Genomic DNA, 22,827 nt, shown 5'->3' with positions numbered 1-22,827 from the left:
GAGGCACATGCATTTTTACAAAAGGCAACAGTTTTCAATATTAAGTCTAAATGGTTGCTTTATAATTTGAAAAGACAGTAGAATAAGAAATCATTTCTTTGACACATAATGTTTTTTATAGTCCACAAATACATGGTGTCCATATGTGCTGGGATTTTGGTTTTTGTTTTGGGGCTTTTAAAAACAAGTATCTTTGGCATTTTTTTGCCCCTGTTTCCTAGCTTTTGATTTATTCAGATGTCATAAATTATAGCTAAATATAACTAAGCCTGTTTTGTTCTGTATGTGAAATAACTTATTTATTAAATACCCTTAAGTTTACAGAATTCAACCTTAATAGTCACTGAATTTAAACAGTTTGAAATAAAGGGGAAAAAAGTCTATGTAACTCTGCAGAGATATCTTTTGTGAAGCTTGACCTACAGTCTGGACTTGGAAGATTTTTTCTATTAAGGTTGAATTTTTTTCAAATGATTGCATTATGTTTAGAAAAGTATCCAACAATTCCTTCTCCCTTCTAAAGAAAATTGTTCTTGCAGTCTACTCGCTCTTGTGATGCATCCTAAGAGTGGCTGGATACATCCATTCAAACATCACGTGCGTCATGGATGCTCCTGGACCAGGACAGCAGTCTCCCCGGCTCCCCGTACATGGGAGAGCCACAGGTTCTGCTGGGAGCTCCGCACTGGGTAGAGCTTGCATCCTATTTAGATGTTTAACGTTAAGTAGGATGAATCTGGTTTTAGTGTTGTGTAACAGCGAGTAGGGATGGTCCAAACCTAAGTTCTTTGACTAGGTGTTTCCAGTTTACTGTTTAGCTCTGGGTCTGCTCCTTGTTACTCCCTTCTGTCTTTGCTTTTGCATCTTTCTGTAGTATAGATAGTTCCCCTGAGGGACCTGTTTTCCCTGGCAAGGGTGTAAAAGGTCCTCCAGGTTGCTGACACGATAGCTTTTCAATGCATGTGTTCTTACAGACCTTTCACACCTTTTTTTCTGGTAAGCCGCTGCTTGGTGGCAGCAATTCGCGTTGAAGTGGCCGATGGGTGTGTTGAGCCAGCTCCGCTCTCCTTAGGAAGCTTCTCTCCTTTTTGAAAAGCACAGAATGCAGTGGGAGTTTATGCCTGTAAGTTTATTTCCCAGCTATTTCTGTATGTGTGTGTCTCGTGTTGGCGGTTTGTTTTGGCCACGTCGAGGTCCCGAGACTCCTGCTCTTCATGGTCTCCTGAGTGAGGGAGGATTCCCTCTGCAGTCACGGTGCTGTCCTGAAGCTGGGCCCGATGAATGTATGTGTTACGGCTTCGTGAGCCAAACCCAGAGACGTGGTATCTGATCCCCAAAATAGGTAATTCCTTTAAATACCGCCAAGATAAAGAGCCGTAGGTCTCCTTGGGGAGAGCTGTACTGGGCTTCAGGGAGGTGGCAGGTATCTTCCCTCGCCCCTAAGTGCCAACAAGGTGTGTAAGGCTTGTTTCCACCCTTTTTCCATCTCTGTCGCTCTTGGACATCACCTCAGCAGTGTTGTGCAGGGAACCAGCTTCCAGCTTTCTGTCAGGCAGGAGAGGGGTGATGTCCTGCCCCAGCCAATGCCCTTCCCTGGGCGGTGGGGTGGGACAGGCACCCCCCCACACCGAGGCGTCTCTGCCCGCCAGGGACACGGCACCTGGGGGAGCGGAAGGCAGCAGATAACGAGCAGGCAATTAAAGGGCTTAGTAAAAGGAGACACAGAGTTAATGCCGTATGCGGCTCATCTTCGGTTTTCATAAACTCATACATAGGATCCAGTGAATCGGGAAGCAGGATGAAGGTTATCACAGTTTTGACGCAAACACTTAAATGGCTAATCTGTTTCTAAATGGTTATGTTTTTAATCTCAAGCCTCTTTACATGGCTGATCTGCTTTTTTTTCCTAACTTGACTTTGTTTTATAGGGGAAGTATTTCTGATCAGATTGCTTAAGCTCTGAGCTGTCATGTAAATACGTTCTGTCAAGTATATAATACACATTTTAAAATTTGTCTAAATATTTATGCTCTTGAGGAGATCACTATAGCTCTCAACAGACAGTTACAACCTAGTGAGTAAATAAATTGTATTTCTTTTTTAAAATCTACATTGTTTTTGCAAGAAATTGTAACTGTTTGAAAGATCACTTGAATCTCGCAAAATTCTACAAGATAGTTTCATTATTCACTGAGGAAAAAGTACCTCCTGTCTCTCAGCAGGGGCTGTAAATATATACATGCGTATGTATATATATATTTCTTCTTAAGAATAAAATTTTTCTCCTTCTTCTGAAAACTAAAGAACAAAACACAAAGTGAATGAATTTACATGTGCCACCACGTTTAAAATTATCGTTAGAAACGTGAAGCACATTTTCTGTTATTTTAAATTTGCTTCCAGTATGCACTCCATGGATTATTTTTTTCTTATTTTAGTAATTTTCCTGCCTGGATTACAGTTGTAAGATCTATGGTGTTCTGAATATTTTGTTAAAAAAACCCTTTAAAATTCAGAGAAATCTGGTGTAGCAAAGATCAGTAATTTTCATTCATTTTCAGGTAAAGAGCTTCCACACTTGTATGAGAAGGAAAATTATTAATGCTAAAGTTTAGAATGTACTTAGTTTGTAATCAGTAAGAGTTAGAATAGGTCTGATTGATATCAGGCACAAGATTTCTGTATCGTGAAACACCTCAGAAACTGTTCACCAAGAAGAAAAGGTCTTGCAGTTTAAACCAGTGGAAATATGTTTTCGATGCTAGTCTATAAAGTCATAATAATTGTATTATCCTTTATTTTTACTTTGTACAATAATAAAACATATCCAGAGAAAATAAATCCGTGATTTTAACATCTTCTGACAAGCACATTAGACTGTAGAAAGAGCATCCAAGTTGGGGCTTGGGGCATATGGTGCTACCTTCTGCTAGCATAGCTCCAGAACAAGTCACTGTGTTCACCAAGGGGTCATATTCAGACTCTCAGGTTCCTTCCTCTGGTCTGGGAGAAAAAAACACAGTTCCTCTTCATATGGAAAAAAATTAGAACGTAAACTGTGAGCCTCACTTGCATGTGACACCTTCATTGTGCAGAGAACACAGAGATGCTCTGAAATGTATTGCTACCAACCAGGTTTTTTGTCCAGGCATTCTAGAAATGCTTCAGAGAAGTTATGCTAAACAAAAATTGTGTTGGTTAATAATCCACAAGCTAAAAAATTATGTAGCACTGTAAATGCTGAAATTAGCCCACATAAATATTTATAGCTATTTCTTAATTCTGAAAAGAGATACAATGCTGCTTTAAAAAGAGTAGACGTTTATATCATGATGTGAAATTGATGAAGCATTTCAAACCTATGTACATTCAAAGTATTATTTAAATGCTTGTTTCATGAATAAGTAGCAACTCACACAGACTTACTTTTCACGTCTTCTTAGATTGTCTTATTTTATTTAAAGACTGGTATTTATAATAGATAATCCAAGTGTTGTGTATCTTGGGAATTCAACATATGGATGGGGATACGGAAAGCATTAGTTATACGAGATTTGTTGACCAGCTTTTAATTCAGATTGTCATTTTTAACACACGGCAGTGCAGATGGTAAAGTTTTGACTGTCCGTCAGAGCCCCAGTACCTTAGGGACAGCTGTTGCTGATAAATCTTTTTTACATGCTTTAGGTCAAAGTAGTCAAACCTGTTAGAGCACCTGCTTCTACATATGCAAATCTGTTGTTTTGTCATTTCATTAAACAAGGAAAGGTAGTGGTCTCTCGTGGCTGTAAGTAAGCCTGGAACACAGCCTGTACGAAATGAAATCTAGCAAAAAAGCCAACTGTGGTTTCTGCCGTATAGCCATGGGATGCTGCTTCTGTTTGGGGGCTTTGTTTCTGGAAGACTGCCTGTAATTTGGAAGGAGGGTAGAAAAGCAAGTGTATGTTTGGAGGCGAGAAGAAAAGGGAAGGTGTTTGCTGTCATTGACTGTAGGGTACTTGTGAAGTTTGACATGCCCAGAAGCTAGCGGGTGCCATGTGGGGCTCCCCTACACTGCATACCTCCGTTTTTATCATCTGGTAAGCCTGCAGCATCATTTCCAGGCACTGGAGCATACAACATGTCTACTTCGGTTTGGAGCTGATTGATCCACGGTATGGAACATGCTTGTGGGATCTTCCCTTGCTATAGAAGAACATAAATGATTGAAATGCTTTCTTAAGAAAGAAAAGTATCATTTGTTTATGTACTTTGGTGCCTAGCAAAAAAAATTCCTGTCAGATGGGAGCATGCTGCGGGAGCTGACGGTTTAGTGCACAAGGTTATGCATGGGTTGTGGAAACTTTTAAGCTGTTTGTAGTTATTTATCATGTGTATATGGAGAGAGTTTAAATCATGAGGAAGAAACTTCTTCATTTATTGCATGTTGCGAGCAGGGCCATGGCATGTAATAGAAATGGCACTTACGGATTGTTTTTTTAAGCAAACTGACAGAAGATTTTATCCTGCACTGCTGTAGATTGCTGTGGGGGAGAAAGAGAAATAGTAAAATTGATGAACAAACGTTGCATGCTGTCATTTTAGATTATGTTGTTTTGCCATGAAGTTGTTGCTAATTTTTTTGAAGATACTGTAAAATTCTGCTGTTGCGGAAAGTACCATAGTTGCGCTCTCGTCTGTGTTAATTGTTTCATTCCAAGGCTAGTTTGTCAACAGTATCTTAATCAAGCCACTAGCAAAAATGCTTTTTGAACATTTTGTGGAGAAAAAAAAAAATACCGCCCTGACCTTTCGACCTTGTCAGCTGAGTTTTCCCATTGTGACACTAGGCATTATTTTTGTAAAGGTTGGAAGTTTAACTCTTCAAGGAACCAGATATCATTTTTATTGGGATATTAATTCTGGTAGGTGCTAATCTCATCAAGATTTGCAGACATTTTCCTTCATAGGCCATTCTGATTTGTAGCTTTTTCTTTTCACAGCAGTATTAAATACCAAACCTTCTCTGATATGGAAGTTCATTAGAGATATGTCTTTGATGGCAGCCCTTTCAGGGCTTCAGTTTCAAATACCTTGATGTAAAGCTTAAGAAGCCATTGTGTTGTAAGCCCTCCTTGATGTGTCTTATTTAGATCTGCATAGTAAATCAAGGAAAGTAAATAACAAGGCAGCAGATGGAAGCATGGAGATAAGGCCAGTGAACAATTGTATTTGTATTTTGTTATGATGTTGACAGGAGCTAAAATTCACTAATCTAGTTCGACTGATCTGCATTTCAAAGAAATCTCATTTAGCAGCAACTTGAAGGTTTGGAGGATAAAGTTCTTTTATTGCAGCTTTTATTGCATTCTTTGCTAATTTATCTGGTCAAGATTTAGCCTTGCTTACTTAAAGCAGCAAGCATGTTACAAGGAGTCTTAAATACTACGAAAGCATTAATGTCTAGACTATGAACTGAAGGTAATTACATATCCAGCAGTGAATAGGCTACGTTTAGGAAATACTGTTGTCCAAATGGAATTGCAAGAGAAATGCAGATAAGGTATTTCCCCGTTTTCTCTTTAACTGGTTTTTTTTTTGTTTGGTGTTGTGTTGTTGTTTTTTTTATTATTATTTTATTGTGGAAAAAATGAATATGTAAGCAAACCTAGTATTACTTAATATAAAAAATAGAATTTCTTGAATTGTGAATTCAGTCATACTGTACTTTGCTGCTCTATTTACAAACTGATAGTTCATATTAAGGTTTCATTTAATGATTACTCTCGTGTATCTATTAAACTATTGAAAGGTGGACAATAGTTTAGTAGAATGATGGACTGCAATTGATTTCATATGCGCTCTAAATAATGTAGACAATGTATATTTAAGTTATATATTTTTATCTAAAGTACAGCCACGTCATCTGGAAAAAATGTGATAAATATATTATACAAACCAAAAATGATTAAAATTATGAGTGATGTAAAGTGGAATGTAGGCTCTCCTTTTGGAATTTTTTTTAAAAATAGTTAATCTTAAGACCAAAAAGCAGCCTTTTACTTCGATTTACATTTCACTTTATAATATAAATACTGACAATGGGCTATTCAGAGAATCGATCACAACCATGCACATACCTATAACACTAGATATAACATAGATATTCACAGATATAACACTAATCTGGTGAAGTACACGAGACTGGTGTACACACACTCTAATAATGGGGCCCATTTCCCTCAGACGTGTAAATCGAAACGGGCAGCTGCTGCGTTCTAATGCTGCAGCCCTTGCTGCCCTTCTGCAGCCTGTCCTTGTGGCAGAGCCCACACCTGTGCCCCGAGGTCTGCGCTTCCATCTCATGTGTAGGGTGGGTCTTTGCACTTCTTTGTAGCGCGTCTTCCTGGGCTGGAGAGGAACAGAGGGGAAGGCAGCTGGGGATGATGGCTGCGGCGATAGCCGATAGCTTTTTGACTGCTGGAGTCTGTACGCTAATGACATCATGGGGCGAGGAATGCTTCTTCAGTAGCACTAGCTTAAGCATCTTTTGGTTCCTTCTCCTCATTGCCATGCATCTAAAGATGCTCATACAGTGGTTTGCGGGTTTGCAAGTTGGACTCTGTAAGGTTGAAAACAGCTTTTATTTTGTCACGTTACTTTTAATGTAGTTCCCTGGCATGGCTGACCATGTAGCTCCATGCACAGTTGCCTTGGCACATCTCAGTGTCCAGTGCTGGGAAGAAGGGGCAAGTGGTGCTGTAGCTGCCTCTGCCGCTGGAAGAAGTGTTCATCATTCTACACACCAAGACGCACAAGATGAGCTTCCTCATCAGTGCAAGCCAAGCTGCGTTACGATTAGGTGGTCCCACCTTTATCCTGGCCAGATCTTCGCACTCCTCTCTTGCCCTGGCAGGGATGTCCCAGTTTGGCCAAAAGAAGATCACTTGTTTTGCAAGACTGTTTTCAAATAACTGAACTCCCTGATCTGTCTCACCTTGCAGTTGCACAAATGTCCAAGCCAGCACAAGGAAAGAATGGGAGTCTACAGCTGGAGCTGAGGAGAAAGATGAGGGAAGGTAGGGCTGCTTCAGCCCCAGCTTAAAGAGGCTGAAGTCATTGTGCTACTGCAGCCTCTCTGGAAAACTTGCCTTCACCCCAGGGCGTTGTATGCTCTGTGTGTGTGAAATGAACCAAAGAGCACAAATAGCAGTTACTCAAAAAGGTGTCTTGCATCGCTTTGCGAAATAAGTACATACCAGCCCATATAATGATGACAATAAAATAAATCAAACTCTCATAGAAAACTCCACAGCCTAGCTGAACATTTAATTCCATCCCAGTCTGCCAAAGTTCAGAAGGGACATTTTGGATTTGAAGATGTCTCAAGGATATCGTCCTGCTTACAACTCCCAGGAGCAAACAGGTCGCTCCACAAGATCCCTTCAGGCACAGTGGTGTTCACATTTTTAGATTAGGTCTTCCTTCTTTTTTATAACAATTTAAATCATTCCCTCAAATAAGCATATGCTCCTACTGTCTAGCCTGGCACGGTCTCCCCGGTTTTGTCAATCAGAGTCTGTTTTTCAGACTTCCTGCCCTTGTACCTTTGGCTTCAGCATTGCTGACCCTCTCTCCATCCTGTCTAAGCCCTTCCCGTGTCCCGGCATTGCCTAGGGTGACAAGGAGGCATCCCGGCTGTCACCGAGTGCTCGCCTCTCCTGCCTCTGTCCCTCTGGCTCCACACGCATGATGTGTTCCTCCCAGGGCTGCAGGAGGAGACAGCATTTTCAGCAAAAGGGAGAGTGGGTGACAGAGGAAAAGGAGAATTTGAGGGGGCAAGAAAAAAATGAAAAACTGAATGAAGTTTTACGGAATTCCTCACATCTTTCCCTCTACAGGAGCCTTTTGCACTCCCTCCCACCCCACCCCACCCCCTCCCCCATCTAGGAGCGCTGCAGCTCTGTGAGGTGTGTTAATGAGTGATCTCTCAGGGGACAGGGATCAAAAGCATTTAGAAATGAGGTGGATTAAAAAAAAAAATCTGAAATTCTTGCTATTGTCATGTCAGTGCTGGTGTCAATTGCAGAGCCCTGACTGAATTGTGTGTGATGCTGCATGTCCGGAATCATACTGAACCAACACAGCGCTTGTATCTTCAGATCCTGCTGTGTGTCCCTATGTTGAACGGCCATCTCGTGTTGGAAAGAGAAGGGCAGACGGAGCTGGGAGGAATATCGGAGAAAGGCGACGGCACTCTTCCCACTGGGGATTGCTGGAGAAAAATATTCCCAGGCATACTTGCTGCAAGAAGTGCTATGCCAGCATACCACTACCTGTTTAACCTCCCCGAGCTTGTGTGTTGGTCTGATAACAACTTACCAACCATTCCATGTGATTGACCCAAATCCAGCAGTATATCTTTGTTGGCAGATTGCCGGATAGATTTTTACTTTTATTTTTTCTAGATTGCTAGTTAGCCTGTCTTCTATCATCTCTCTCGTACATGGCATTTACTTTGGATAGCAGACAGCTAGCTGTGCAAGGGATTATTCAAAGATGGATCTTACCTTTGGTTTTATGCCGGTCTGTCCTCTTTAAATTTGTGTTTCTGGTCAATATGTTGGTGGTTTGTTTGTTTTTTGGTGGTTTTTTTTTTTTTTCTTTAAAAAATTGAATAAATTGCAAGAGAAATAAGGAGTATTTCTCTAACATTTAATGAGTTGATCCAAAAGAGTTCAGCACACAGGTGACGAGAGGACTAGATTTGAAAATATTACAAATTTTAGCAGGTGTTTTCAGGCCCTGCAGGAGATTTATATCAAAGTATAGGGAAGGTCATCGGTTATCTTAATGGCACCAATACATGGGTTCTAGTAGTAGAAAGACCGTTTTATCTGTGGATAGATAATTTGTCTTGCCTTTCTCTCTTTTTTTTTTTTCTTTTTTTTTTTTAATGTAGGAGAAGGGAAGTCGTGCCAGCTCTGCTGTTTTCTGAAATACTGACTTTTTGATCATAGCATAATAAACTTCCTTAAATTGCAGACAAACCAAACAGCTTAATTCAGTTTAACAACATTCAGAGTGGTTTGCAGGATAACATTTTAATTATTTGCATCATCATTGATCCCTTGTTTACTCGTTGTGTTGTCTTCAGATTAGGACAATGATACCAGGGATCAGCTGGGAGGGATTTTTGCACAAGTATATTTGTGTCTTTTGTTGCCCTATTTTAATGTCTCTTCCATAACAGAAGTTTCAGCATTTACTAGCCAAGCAGTGATTGTTTTTGTGAGGTAAGATTTCTGGGTAAAGGCTTTCTGGTAAACACAGAACTAAAGACACATGATTGTAATGCTACATTAGACTGACTGTACAGTTACATACGAGAGTAAATATTACTCAATCTTGAACCAAAACTCCAATCCGGTCCTTGATTGTTTATAGGTGGTGATTTCAGGCCAAATCCTGTTCTAGTCTTCTACTTAGTTTCACCCAATTGGCTATAGGTATTGAAAGTAAAATTAATAGGATACTTACGTACAGAAACGGAATTTATAGCATATTTAGTCAGGGACCTGAGCTCTTCCGTTTTTGGTAAATAAGACGCATAATCCTAAAACAATTGAGAAACTTGCTTGTGTAGTCCTCCTCAAATACTTTTTCTCTAATGCATTCTTCTGTAATATATTCTAAAAATAAGTGGCAACCATGAGATAAATTATTTTATTAATGCTTATTTGGGATGTCTTTGTAATGCAGCTGTGGCTTTATGAATTGCCAAAAAAATTCCCATAACACTAATGTAAATAAGATCATGTTACAATGTGTAGTTTTTACTTTGTGTCTTAGGTAACTTATGGAAATGGTGGGAGCTTGCACACAGGCATAGCTATTAATAGCCCATATTAGTATATGTGTACTCTGGAATATGTTTGTGTCTTTAATTTTATAGGTTACTTGTATCAGTGTGCTGTTTCAGAAATAAAAACCGTAAGCTAAGGAATTCTTCATGTAAAAATTTCTTCATACATCTTTGATATGAGTGGATTTCCATCAGGGGTATAATTGAATTCTGGAATATTTGGATTTAATTTTTAAAGCAGGCATGAACGCTCGTTTAACCTTTGGATGGGAATATATGACAGGTGGTTGAAAAGAAAGCATTCTTAGTTTACACAATTTTGGGGGTGAGTTGATTCCCAGCGCTTTTAGCTGAGGTGATTGTGTATCAACCTTTCCCCCTTCATGTGCACTTGTGTGAGAGCGCCAAGATCACATTCATGGGAAGATTTTGTGAAGTTTTAAATCGTAACTTGAAGCCACGTGTGGCAAGAGTGACATTCACCGCTTTTTATTTGGCAGCCAGTAGGTAGCTGTCCTCTAATACCTGTTCTTGTGGTGTCCTTGCTCAACATCGAAGTAGTGGCAATGTTAATTCTGAACTGTTGTTATTACTAGTATCAAATTGTTTGTAAAGGGTTTATCCTGCAGTAGTATTTTACCTGCTGTAGTATACTTGGAGTCCAGTCTCTGAATTTTGCAATTTTGTGAGAAGCTTGTCTTTGCTCATAGACAAATTCTAAGACATTCAGTTCTTGTTTGCTACAGCTTGCTCTTATTTATAGTCAGTATCACAGTGACATGCGGGATATCAAACAGAACTTGGATTCCTTTTGAGCTGAATGGGTTATATTCCTACCCCTAAGATTTTACATTCTAAACAGAGAAGTTGGACAAATGGTCAAAGGGAGCCGTGGCCCAGAATGTTGCTATAGGCCAGTAGGACACGGCTCTTTGATCATTAGCATGCTGTACAGTGAATTTTCTTTCATCCTCAGTGTAGCCATTTGAGCTGCAGAAGCAAACAGAGCAGCAAACATCATAGCAGCCTCTTCTTTTGCGGAGTGTAGAAGTGATGAGGGGGAATAGATAGAACAGTAAATATACTTTGATCCGATATATCAAGCTGACCAAAAAAAGTATCAGTAATTCAAATTCCTCACCATCGAGTCTAAAAAGAATGTTAATTAATAGGTCTGTGCGTAGATGTAGTGGAAAATTTCTGATTTTTGGGGGGGAAACATTAGGGTATTAATTTGTGCATCTTGCAAAAGGGATTTTGGTGCATACTGATGTCTGAACAAAGTTATTTTTGTCCTGTTATGTTTTTTTGTGCTAGTACAGGCTGCTCTTCGTATAATGTGCCAATGCATAAGTCTCCATATAGGGATACTCAGTTCACAGACACAAAGATCTGTGTCTAGCAAGACAGCAAAAAGGACTGGCTATATTCCTTTGGTACACCTGCTAGGTGTGGATGGAATTAATTAACATAGTTTTTGCTGAAAAGTGACATGCCAGTCCATGACAGCAAAAAGTGTTTGTTCCTGATGACAGTCATTCACTTTCTGCTGGTTCAGAAGGCTTCCCTGAAGGAATTTTAATTGATCTAAACTTACCCAAAATAAATCAGAAACACTGCTGTATCCTAGAGATTAAAGCAAAAGAGAAGATATTGGAATAGAGAGTGTTATGATTTTTAAGGTTTACTTTGAGATGAAATTTGGGACATGGAGATGCTGACCTGCATTTATATAAGTGCTGAACTGAGTTGGAACACATGGATGAAGTTACAGACTCAAACACATGAGACCAGTAAAGAACTTGAGAAGCAGAACGCTGCTTTGTAGCCTTCTGCCCTGACTGCTTTGGGACTGTGGACCGGGGAGAGGAAGGCTACTGCTGCTTTACAGTAAGACTTTGCTACCTCATTTGATTATCTTTTTTTGTCCTGTGGTGACGCTATTTTGGAAAAGACAGTCAGATTTCTTAAGCATGTAGTAACGTCCAGAGAACCACGGGAATTCACTTTGCAGTTCAAAAGGATATAGCCTATACTTCAAATGCAAGTAAGACTGGACTCCCTGTGTACCTAATGCAGTCATTCTGGTTCTCGTGCGGTTAATATATTGGTGTAAATGGATATAAGAATTTGATGAATTAGCACTAGCGTAGATTAATATACAACAAGGTAGGACTGGTCATCCTGGTTCGGGCCAATAGTTCACCTCTGTCTCCAGTGAAGGCTCCCTTCTGAGGGTGCCTCCACTCTCCCTTTTGACTCATGGAAACTCCTTCCATCAACAGCATCGTTGGGAAGGAGTCCACAGTTATGTATACCCATTTTGTGGAGAAGAAACTCCTGCTTTTTCTTTTGACCTTGAGTTCTACTAGGCAGCTCCCGAGTTCAAGGGATAGGAAACAGATGACGTCTGAGCAATCTGTCCATCTTCTTCAGGGTTTTGTAGTCTTCTGTCATGCCCTCCCTTAAGTTGCTTCTTTTTGTCTGCATAGTTGTGGCGTACTGAAGTGTTCCTCATATGGAAATCATTCTAAGCCTTTGATGATGTACATTTTCTTCTCTGAACCTTTTTGCAGATTAATTCTGTTGAGTTGTGTTCTGTGCTGGACACCAAAGCAGAGGATACTTTTCAAGATGGGGACTAATATGGTGGCAAATGATGTGTTATGCTTTGTTCTTTATTCCTTTCCTAGTAATTTTAAACATTCAGTTTATGGTTTTGACTCTGATAGAATGGTAAGTTTTAAATTTTCATGGGGCTATCCATCATAACCCCCAGGTCTCACTTTCTGAGCAGTAAGATGTGGTGCAATAGAGAGCTGTTTTGGTTAATAGAAGATTCAGATCAGAATATTTATCAATAATGGGTAGCCAGGACAGTTTCCAGTGAACCTGTGTTCAGCAGATTGTGATTGCCTACTGGAACCCTGCCAAAAGTATTCAAGATTTCTTTGTGGTGCAAAATAAATAGTCAATGATAGGAAATTATCTTTTTATTTGTATGCTTACGCTTTTTAAAGTAATACAATCTTTTTATTATGAATCTTGGGAGTGGAGTAGATGACTGATTTAGGAGTAGTGACTACTTGACATGTTTCATACAAAGAAAGAAAGAAAGAAAGGTGTAAAATGTGTAGGATTTCTTCCAAGGTGTGCAGTATATGTGTGTAAGAACGACCCTGAAGTGTGTTTCAAAGAGGTGATTATAATACCTCGGTATAAAAAAACCTATATGGATGCTTGCATTGACTGTATTCCTTTCTCTTCTTACCCTTAGATAATTTCAAGTGAAAGTTAAGGACCTTTTGTCCTGATCTGTAGTAGAGGTGACAGACACTTCTGGAAGGAGGATCAGTTTGAGCAAAAAGGAAAAGACCATCCCTTCCGACAGTACAGCAGGGTGACCAAGTGACTCCGAAGAAATGTAAGTGATTTATAACCGACCTGGGGCTGTGGCTGTTTCTGCTGTGGCTTTACGTGCTCTGTGGGAGGAACACAGTGCCACATCACTGAAACGTGTTGCTTGTAGATGTAGAATAAGTTTAGGAAGAAATTTGTGGACCATACAGAAAATACAAACTCCTCCTATGTTTGTGTGATGGTAAGCTATGTTACATTTTATTTTTTTCCAAGTAGCGATTGCTATTGGGAATTGTAAATGGGAATTGGCAGTTGTAGATGGGAATGAAGTGCTGTAATAGTCACATACCTGTTTTTCAGACGTTTTCAACTCATCCAGATCTGAGTTAATTTAGATACATAGAAACTAAGCAGCTGAATCTCTGTTAGTCATCCTAGGTTGGGCCTCAGGAGAGAAGCAGGCATCTCCAGAGGCATCTCCAGCTCATCCTAAAAGTAACGGCTAGGGAATTCAGTATTATGCATTGTAATTTTAATAATTATTATGCATGTATGTATGTATATATATATGTATGTGTATATATATGTGTGTGTGTATATATATATAAAAAATATCAGGTAAAAATTAAGAATAATAATAAAAGTGTAGCTCGTGCCTCTCCATTGACCACTTAGCTTTAACCTAAGTGTTGTCAACCCTTTCAGCTGGCATGTCTGTGTAAGAAGTAGCGCCAGCTGCTTTTCCCCTCCCTATATTTTTCTCCCTCAGCATGTGTAGCTGTTCATAAATTTGGAGAATGGATCTGGCTGAAAATAACCAATTGTTTGTATAGTTTTGTTTTCACCTGGGTTTGTCCCAGTCTTCTCCCATATGGCTGTTGGAGGGCTGCGACTGGTACAAAGGGTGATAGGGGTGGGAATTTGCAGCCTAAAGTATGGGGGAGTGCACGATAGCTTCTTTTGGCAGCTGTGCTGGTTTCTGCAGCTTAAATTCCTTGATGAGCTATAGTCTCAGACCTTGTAGATATTTTTGGTGCTCTGCCATTTATAAAAGTGGAAAAACTTGAGTGAGGTACCCTTACTTATTATCTAATGTGGGGACTATTGTTTTGTTGTGCATTTCACCCTGTGGTAGTGCAGGGTCCTTTATATCATTTATAAATTAAAATTCAAATCTCTAAAACCAGCAAATGGTCACAAATGGCTAGCAAGTAAGCAGGTGTCTTATAGTAATTTATAGTGTTGGCATGGTACTGTATAATTCATATATACATACGTAATTTCTGAATCTTAAAAATGCTAGCCTGATTTTGTATAGCACCAAGCATCGTGTGTGGGTTGGGTGATATCATATGATTAGCAGTTGGACTAATTTAGTCACAAGATCTTTGCCTCTCCTGAGCAGTAAAATACTGAATATCATTTCATTCTCACATTAAATACCTGATGGGAGGGTGTAAAGAAGATTGAGCCAGACTTTTCTCCTTGGTGCCCAGTGACAGAGTAAGAAGCAATGGGTACAAAATGAATACAGAAAATTCTATTTAAACAGAATATAAAAAACTTCTTTCCCATGGGGATGGTCAAACACTGGATCAGATTGCCCAGAGAGGCTGTAGAGTCTCCATCCATGGAGATACTCAGAACCCAGCGGGACACAGTGACGAGCAGCCTGCTGCATCTAACCCTGCTTGAGCAGGGGTTTAGACTAGATGTTGTCCTGAGGTTCCTTCCAACCTCAGCTGTTCTATGATACTGGGCATATTTATAGGTAAGCAAAATCAGACAAGATTCTGCTATTTTATTTTATATTTCAATTTTTTAATTAATTTAATTTTTCCTATTTTGATGTATTTCGCTGTTCAGTTTAGGCTTTTAGTTAAGTTTTGGCTAAAGATGAGAGATGGCAGAAGTTGTGAGCTTTCTAAAATGTGTTAAATTATATTTAAAGTCTTGTGAATATAATTATGAAAATCACATTGAAGTCTGTGAAAATATTTTTTAGCTATGAATTAACACCATAATTCACGTGATGTGGACAGTCACATGATGGGGGTTTTAGATGTTTAAAACGAGTATCTTTTTCACTTGATCCATGGAAAGGAAGGTACATTTTTAGTATTGTTTCCTGTTTGGAGAAAAAAAAAAAAAAAAAAAAAAAGACAAAACTAGGGACAAAGCCTTGGAGAAGAGATCCATTAATCCACTGTAGAAAGAGCTGTCTTCCTGAAGTCTTGTCAAAGGTCAATGAGACCTATGAAGCAGCCTAGCAATTTCATTATAAGCTCTGTTTTCAGGTACTTGCAAATGGCCATTCTGGGACGGTCCATAATTCAAGTGGATGCCAATGTAAACATGTAAAAACTGGGCAAATTTACAGTGAGACTTAACAATATAGTCTTTCATCTTCTACAAATGTGTGAATCAGGGGCTTCCTTGTATTTTGAAATACTTAGGAAAAAGGAACTCTCTCTTCACAAATGACAGTTTTCTTGATTTTCAAACTTTTATTAGTTTGGCAGACATTTTCTGTCCACAGTTTTGCTGTAGGCTGCATGCCTTTGCAAAAGCTTCCGTGAGATGGGTGTATCATTTCTGAAAATGGAAAAAAACCCCAGATGTTCTAAAAAAAGGTCTAGGAACTCTCTGATTCGCTTTTGAGCAAGGACTTGAAATTTGAAAGTGAAGCTTTAATGGGGTCTTTTGCCATGCCTCTGAACGTCTATCCTTATTGCAGTGAATTACAAAGCTTTTGAAAATTGCTGCTTACTCATAATCAGAAGAGGCATATTACTTTGTCAGCATATTCTGAAAATATTCTCTGTATATTCTTAAGCTCCTAGAAATGATTGAGTCTGTCCTGGCTTGGAGATCAAACACTGTATGGCATGCACAGATCCCCTGTTATTTTCACAAAAGGGTCTTGTTTTTTTAATTTTTCTGGGACAGTCTATTTTGATTTTTATGCTAGTTGAGAATTCTCTTTTTCTGCATCTGACGCTTACTTTTCCAATGTACTTTTTGAGAAGAATGTCAAGAGTGGGATTAATTTCTCCTGACATTAGCCATGTAAAACATAGGTGGTGTAAATCTGAGCTGGTCACTTTAGACGTCTTTAGTCAGTGAAGAGAGATGGAGGCTTCCAGGGGAGGATTCCCAGAGCCTCCTTTTATGTCTGTCTTGAGAGGAATCATCCTTTGGAGATGCCTGCTTCTTGTGACTGACAATAAAAGAAGCCTAAGGTGACCAGCACAAATTTAGACATCTAACTTTTCTGTTAAATGTTGAGGCAGATAAATTCCATCTCATGTGACTTTATGTGAGACTTAAGAGGCAGGATTTTTACCACTGACATTGCCAAAATATTGCTTTCCCATGAGTAAATAAAATTCTTTGAAAAATTATTTCTTTGTGGTTATGCTGATACTTATGAGCTTATTAAAAGGACATTTTCCATTTTGCTTAGCCATTGTATGTAACCATTAAAAAATTACTCTTCAAATGCCATTTTAGTATTACCTATGAAATGTCAATAGATTTTGAGGGGTTTTTTATTGTATTTTTTCTGTGGCTTGAGAAATACAAATGTTTCAACTCTTATGTCATTACTAATTTCTAGTAAGATAGCAAAAGGGATGTATCATGAGATTCTAGCATAGTTGCTTTAGTATGGCTTGCAATAATAGACAATATTGTTGCTAATACAACAGACGAAAATGCATTTTTAGCTAATTTTTAAAAGCAAGCAATTGGATTACTTTCCAATTTGAAAAAGATTACTATCAACTAATATTGATAATGTGTTCGATTAGATGAGATTATGATGAAATGCTTCTTTCTACTTGTATTGAAGTATCGTAGATTTCTTTAGTACTATCAACTGCTGCATATATTTGAGTAATGGCAACTACATCACCTAACATAGGATGATAACATACCACCTTCTTCGGTTCCAGTATTGCCAGGCAAGGGCTGTATGTGGGGAGCACTTCCTTGCCATCAAGTAGTTGAACAGGTCTAAAAGACATGAAAAGGAACATAAGGTTTTTCTGTTTGCTTTTAGTTAAAAAACAGGTGTATGACACAGAACTTGTAGTGTAACTTATTATTAGATGTCTTTTTGTGGCTAATTGCTATGTATTTGAATTGCTAACTTGGATGGCTAGACTTACTCCATTTGTGTTTTTAACATCACTGTGATGAAACAATGGACAACAGTAGAATATACTTCAGAGATGGTCTCAATATTGTACTTGTCCTATTGTAGAAGAAATGCACATGTTCGTTATGGTAAACTATTTCTGTACTTCCACTTAGAGCTGATTGATTAACCTCATTGGGGTTTATCAAATTTTCCTTCTGTTTTAATTTTGTTTTGAACATTACTTTTTGCAGCTGGGATGTATCTTTCATTTTGTCTCCATCTTTTCATTGTTATTTAAGATGTGGTGAGTTAAGTGTTGCATAGTCGCAAACTGCATGTATAATAGCATAAAACTACAGAGAATACCTGACTCCTGGAATCTAAATCTACATTTGACCTGAGGAAGTGATTTGTGTTTTTTTTAAGAGTACTTGCATAATAGCCTAAGGAAAGTGCTTAGAGAAGGTAGGCAATCGCATGTTAATAAAATAATTTTAAGGTATTTTCTCTTTACATATATATATGTATATATATATATATATAATATTTGCACAAAATAGCATTCACCAGTGTTTGTGTCTCAGTATCAGTAAGCCTTGTACTATAAACATGAACAAAATATTTCCCTTAGAAATGCTGTCATATCAGTACTCGCTGGCCAAGATTCTCACTGCTAAATACGCAGAACTTCACTGAAGCTGACAATCTGGCTCTTTCTGTGGTTGATATAAGTTTTACAGGCTTGATTTTTTTTTTCACAATTGTCTGACTTTATTTGAGTTGAATTTGTAATATTCCTATCCTTCTGCTACTTTTAAGAATATTTAGTTTTGAATGGCATTTTATGCATTATCACAAAAATCCACCAAAAGAACCCTAGTTTTGAGAAAATGAAAAGGGTGGTTCAGCCAAGGTGCCACTAAACAGAGGATGTTTGAGTAGTGAAGAACTGTGTATATTTGTATCAAACTATAAATTTTGTTTTATGATTGACATTTTGCCCTGACCCTCTTAGAGATGTCAAACTGAGTATATCCAACAGCCTGAGAATATCAGGGTCCAGTGAGTGAATCTGAGTATAGAAACCTGAAGAACATCCAGTAAAGAAAGTCATTATTGACTACATCAAAATTAACAGAGCAAAAATTGCCCATAACATGGGCAGCTAAATCAGGAGGTTTTTCTTAATAATAGGAATTTCCACGTGGCCAGTCCCATTCTGTTGTAGGTAGCGAATCAAGTTCCCATCGCACGGTTGGTGGATTCAAAATTTTTTAAAGACAACGTGGAGTTTCAGATAGGGGGGAAGGGAAAGATGTTTTGTTTGTTGCAGGCATTTTTAGGAAGTATAAATATGTATTGATAGTTTTTTTAAAAAACTACCTGTGTGCTATGCATCTTTTCTCAAGTTGCAAAGCAGGCAAGAGAAGAAGGAAAAGTTTTTAATAGCATGTCTTCATTTCTTCAGCCTATATAAGCTCTCATCTCTAGTGGATTTTGGATGGTTAGATTCCTGAATACTTGGTTGACAGCATCGATTAATTGGACCTTATGCCCATTCTGCCAATTTTCTTAATTTTTTTACTTTGTGAGAGATGCAGCCATATTAGTTTGGTATGAGTTATCTTTCCTGTGGTATAAGGGAGTGAGAGATGTGTGATAGACTCAATAAAGATGCCAGCTAAGCAGATGCCCTTCTCTGAAATGATGATTTCACAGACTCTGGTGTCCTCCTGCATGAAGTTGCGGTGCCCTGGCATTGAGCTGTTCAGGAACTGGAAATGGTATGAAACATGCATTTGTAATGGAACACAGTATTCTTCATATAAGATCAGTAAAAGTTTTTATAGGGTTGCTGTCTGTTGGTAAACAGCTACAGCGTTATGTTTCAGAGGTAGAAGCACTTGAATGGTAACGAAGGGATTCTTGTGTACAGTTAACAAAGTATGGTGAGATCATTTGGGGCACAAGTCATGACATATAATAGTAATAATACACTGCATTTCATCTGAGGATTTCAAAGAACTTTATAGAAAACATTATTGAATTAAGTATCACTCTAACCCTAACCCCCTGTGGAACCCTGCTGAGAGTACTTAAATCATCAGGTGGGCTGACTGCAGAAATACCATACCATTTTTGCTCTGTGTTGGTCACCATGCCTTTGCTGCACACAGGTAATTCAGGAAGCTTCAGTCATACATATCCTGATGAATACTTTCAACATGGAGATGCCAAGGCATACAGAAATGGATTGACTTGCTACAGGGAAACAGTAAGTCCAGCACAACCATCCCAACCCCAAAACAGTCCCAAAAGGTCTGGCTGCTTGCAGTGGTGGTCGGCTTGGGCTGCTGGGTCTCTGGGTTCTGCCATTGAGTTACGTGCGTGCCCTCGTCCCCTAAGCTGTGTGGGGATCGTGCCTGGATCTTGACTGTGCTCCACAGTGAAGATGAGGTTTTTGACTGCTTTGCATGAAAAGGGTTAACTTCAGATACCTGGAATGAATACTGTTGTCACCTGGCTGTTGTACAGTTTGAAGTGCTCTGTAATATTACAGCAGATAACACTATGCAAACACAGTACAGTTGGAACCTGGCCATGTAGAGTAACAATTTCATGAGTTCTGATATACTGATACATGTATATGTCAGAAAACCAGCATATTTATATGTGTTAACACCATCGGTATGAGATACATTAAACACAAACAGCTTTTCAAGGGCAAGACAGTAGTTGCACAAACACTGTAGTTGCAAAGAGTAAGAGCAGAAACCATCTGTTGTGTAGCGTATTTTGATGAAAACATCCATGATGGAAACCAAAGCTAATTAAACAGTTACTCCACAATGCAATTTAAGGGTCTTTAAATAATCTTCTTTAGAAAATTGGTTTGGAAAGACAGCTGTAAACGACACTGGGGTTTGCCCCACCAGCACTGCTGCCTGTGTAAGGCCTTTCCTGCACCATTGCTATGGACCATTCACTCACCTCTTGTCCCTTTGGTTGAAGGAGATAGCAGTAGTATCTTAGAGGTATTCTTTAATGTTTGTGCTATTCTAGACCTCATATTTTGCGGCAGTGAAATGTAAAACTGCTTCTCTCCTTTATCTGTAGCAACAAATGAAAACGTGTAGGTTCTCAACTGACACAATTTTGGCTAAAATCATATTTTTAAATAGAAACAAAGTATGGGTTATGCTAATAGAACCTCATTTGAAATTTAAACTGCGGCTGTTCACATTCAATAATGGAGCTATACATCAAGGAGTTTTCTGCAAAAACACAAAAATACTAATTCTTCATCCTCAGATCTGTAAATCCAGACTGATGGGATTTCAGCCCTTCATCTCTTAGTGACAGGCAGCAGCATCAGTGGAATAAAACTAAAATGTGATCCCCTTTCTCTCCACCTCCTTCCCCTAATTTTACTCTGACAGAGAAAGAATCGCAGTTTTAGCTGGTGTCTTTACTCAGGGGAAAAAATGATCTGTCATCAGGTCTTTTAGGGAGAAAGCTCTTCAGTGGAGCAGTTAAATGGTACTTTGATTCTCGGTGCAACTTATACCTGTATTTTTGCAAGATACGATAAATGATTTCTGAGACAGTTATTGAGAGCAGAATCAAGGTCATCAACCTTCCCCCAAGAGGTCATTATCTCTCAGTTCTTGTTTCTGATGAAAATGTGGAACATGGGGGAGATGGGCTCCAGATGAACTGTCTGAAACTGTGCAGTCTCAAGTGAGCAATCCCCAGCCATATGTTAGTAAAAGATGTACTTCTGTTTTTTTCAGCTGCAAAAATCAGTGACTATGATCAAGTTTTTCTAGATGCATTTTAATTGATTTTGCAATAATTTAGTGCATGCATGTTGAAGTGTATCGTTCTAAATCCCCTAACATGCATACATTATTGTAAAGTCCTCTAAAATTCATGATGAAAAAGAAGCCTTTGGGTAATTTGAAGTTGAGACCTCCTGTGTCTTTGGAGAAATTTGGTTTGAAGCCTTACAGCTAAATTCCAAAGCTCTTCATTGTCTGGAAATGAGTTGCTCCCATACTGGAGTTGGCTTGTTAAGCTGAGTCTCTGCATATGGCTGGAAATAGTTGTCTGAAGAGACAAAAGATGTAAATTGCCACAGCAAAAGAAATATTTAAAAACTTCTGTACAAAACTAAAATGATGTGGTCTTATACCTAGACTAGAAAATGGTTACCATCTTAGTATTAAGATGCTTTGGTAGCAGCTCTTGTAAGTATTTAACTTCAGATCAGGATTGCACCTCCGAAGTATCAGGATAAACCAGCTTGCCTCAGAACACTCCTGACTATAAAGCTGGACAAGGGCAAGCACTCCAGAAATGGATCAAAAAGTATGCAGTAGTACAAAATAGTGTCTTGAAGCACGTCGTGTGGGTATAAAGTGCTCGGCATCAGCTGTCCTGCTGTACAAGGCCATTCTGGTTTGGCTCCACTATTTCCTAAAGTAGACTAATTTTCTCAGTTAAATAAGGCCACCGGGATCCTTGTCAGAAAAATAACCCTGTAAAAAAAACCCCAAACAACCAAACCCTTTCTTATCTGTGAGTAATGTAATATTTTCACTTTCTGCTCAGATAGTGGATTAGAATCTGTAACTGTAGAGGTCTCTTCTGGAACTAAAAAATGTTTTCAGATATTCACATGTACTTACATGACAGTGGACTATTTTTATTTTGTATATTTAAAACTGTATTGAAGCAGGAGTTGTTTTTATCTAGACTATTTCCATTTAAAATGTCATTTAAAGGGTGACGTTTTGAATTTTTGATCTCACCTTCTCTGTTCACTTTTCTAAGGGAAGCTTTAAAAAGATATGTTAAAGAGGAGAACTAGATGACCTGTGTGGAGGGCTGTCCTTTTCAAGTCCCTTTTCTGTGGTTATATGATAAATGAAGCAATAGCGAAGTTAGTGCTTGTTTATCAATAGGAAAAAAAAAAAAAGGAAGCTAATACTGAAAGCTGAAAGTTGAGTACTTTTTCATTGTAAATCTCTGTCATCTTCAGTGTTCTAACAAATTATGTGTGTGGGGGGTGGGTGTGTGTACATACACACACGCGTGCGTGCGCACATGGAAGTATGTGGACATGGTGCTGAATTTAGTATGGCACATAGTGAAGAGTGTTGATGATGGCAGCAATATTGATGAGGTAGTTCACTGGACAGGGCATCACTTGTTCTCATTGCTTGTAAGATGAAGATTTAGTTTGCTTCTCTAAACGGAGTCTCTCTGCTTTCTGCCCAGGTTTCTAATCTTGTGCAAATTTCTAGTGTTTTTCTGTCCTAGTCAGTGTTTGTAAATGAGATTGCTCTACGCTGATATCTGTAGTTCTTCACTGGACACTTCACCATGATTTATGAGCTCTTAGTTATCAAAGTCTTCGCTTGTGGCCCATCAGCCAATACTCTGTTTCCATGACACTACTTACGGCGCTGAGTTA

General features: G+C 38.7%; 1 protein-coding gene across 8 annotated transcripts in view; it reads left to right on the top strand.

Moving 5' to 3' along the window:
* The window catches only part of FOXP2 (forkhead box P2), a 445,011-nt gene that overhangs the window by 56,964 nt on the left and 365,220 nt on the right, over nucleotides 1-22,827 (top strand). For all 8 annotated transcript variants that reach the window (XM_055807415.1, XM_055807412.1, XM_055807411.1 and 5 more), the window contains exon 2: nucleotides 13,122-13,268. The gene's annotated coding sequence lies outside the window, so the exon portion shown is untranslated. The remainder of the gene's footprint in view (nucleotides 1-13,121; nucleotides 13,269-22,827) is intronic.

Source organism: Falco peregrinus, chromosome 6 (assembly GCF_023634155.1).
Source record: "Falco peregrinus isolate bFalPer1 chromosome 6, bFalPer1.pri, whole genome shotgun sequence".
Lineage (NCBI taxonomy): Eukaryota > Metazoa > Chordata > Aves > Falconiformes > Falconidae > Falco > Falco peregrinus.
Note: the sequence above shows the minus strand (reverse complement) of the source record. Positions and strands in the feature narration are given on the sequence as shown.